The sequence below is a fragment of the Anneissia japonica genome, unplaced genomic scaffold (assembly GCF_011630105.1).
Source record: "Anneissia japonica isolate Jap-2015-1 unplaced genomic scaffold, ASM1163010v1 scaffold1165_len1893470_cov193, whole genome shotgun sequence".
Lineage (NCBI taxonomy): Eukaryota > Metazoa > Echinodermata > Crinoidea > Comatulida > Comatulidae > Anneissia > Anneissia japonica.
Genome location: NW_022709613.1, coordinates 84820 through 86789, shown reverse-complemented (window position 1 = coordinate 86789; position 1970 = coordinate 84820).

The following is a 1970-nucleotide window of genomic DNA, read 5'->3' as shown; positions in this document are numbered from 1 at the left end:
ATAATAATATCAGCAAAAATTTGAACAATATATAATGTTAATGCTAAGACTAATAATTAATATTAAAACTAACGGTAATAAAAACAACAATAATAATAACAACAATGACAACAATAATAACAGCAATACTAATAACAGTTAGTACAATGTAGTACCAGTAAATGACTTGTGGCCGAGTTGACTTGTGGCCGAGTTGATTTGTGGCCGAGATGACTTGTGGCCGAGTTGACTTGTGGCCGAGTTGACTGTAGCCAAANNNACTTTTTGTGGCCGAGTTGACTTGTGGCCGAGTTAACTTGTGGCCGAGTTGACTTGTGGCCGAGTTGACTTGTGGCCGAGTTGACTGTGGCCGAGTTGACTTGTGGCCGAGTTGGATCGAATTCAATTCCAGACCTCTGAAAATGGCGAAGCCTATACCAAAGCTTCGCATTTTTGCGGGAAAAATGCCTAGACAGGATTGTTCATTCATATTGAAATTAGTGTTTTGATGGTGATTTGTTTTTTTCATCCAATGGGAATTCATATTCTGGTTTAATTTAATTAATTTGTTTTTTATACTTATGTTCTAATTGTATGTACTGAGGATCCCAATTGATCAGCTCAGGGTGGATGGACCACCCTCACAAAATATTGTTTAAACAAATAAATATATTTTATATAAAATATTGTTTATCAATAAATATATTTTATATAAGAATCTATGAATATTCAGCTTTCCGTTTACTGGGGAATGAACAACAAGATATTTGATTGGTAAACAGCCGAAATGGCAATTTAAAGCCAACGAAGTCGCTGGAGGTAATTTATTTTTTTCTTTTTTTTTCTTTTTTTAAGGCCAGGGCCTGTAGACCTCTGACAATGGTAGCGGAAGGCTATACCAAAGCTTCGCATTTTTTCGGGCATAATAGACTGATGTTATTTCCACTCACAATAGTGTAGTCGCAATATTACTAATACAAAAGTGAAAGTTAAAAAGGGGAGAAAAGCAAAAATCTCTTGATTGATTTTAAAAGTCGTGTACAGTACTTGCAAAAAGACTTAATTAATCATTGTTTTAAGTTTGAATAGCGTGTTGTTAATAATAATAATAATAATAATAATAATAATAGGCCTTATAATAATATAATATGCCTATTAATAATAATACTAATAATAATAGGCCTTAATAATATAATATGCATATTAATAAGAATAATAATAACAACAATAATAATAATAATAATAATAATAATAATAATAATAATAATAATAATAATAATAATAATAATAATAATAAAGATTTGTAAAGCGCAAACATCTTCACCTACATAGGTGCTGGACAGTGTCAAACAAGCAGTAGAGAAAAAAACAAGATACATACCACAAAAAGAAAATGTAACAAGACTCATCATTTTATTACTTTACCTTCTCATTTTTTAACCACAGTTATACCAATGTCTTTCGATATTTCCTTTTCTTTCTCTTTCTTACATTTTCCTCTTTTGTCATACGTTTCCTTATCTTTTTCCTATTCTTTCTTATGTTTCCTTTTCTTCTTTTTTTCCATTCTTATGTTTGCTTTTGTTTATGTTTCATTTTCTGTTTTAGTTTCTCCTTTTCTTTCTTATGCTTCCTTTCCATTCCATTTCTTTCTTATGTCTTTTTTCTTATTTTCCTTTTCTGTCTTACGATTTCCATTTCTTTTCCTTTTATCTTGTTCTTTCCCCCTTTCTTTCTTATTTGTAGTGAAAATCAGGGCCCCCGTGACCTTTTTCAGGGACAAACGTTTCTCTATTGATTTAGTATCATTAGATAGAAAAAAATGAACGGGCGGGCGGGGGGAACTTCCAGAAAAAAGGGCGGAACGTCCTTTAAAGTCAGATAAGCTTCTCTTAGCAGACCTTAGCATATGATCATATATTTTTTTCGACAGTATGCAATATTGTTCTTTTAGATTAGATTGACTTTGTTCGTGGTGGATACCCTACGCG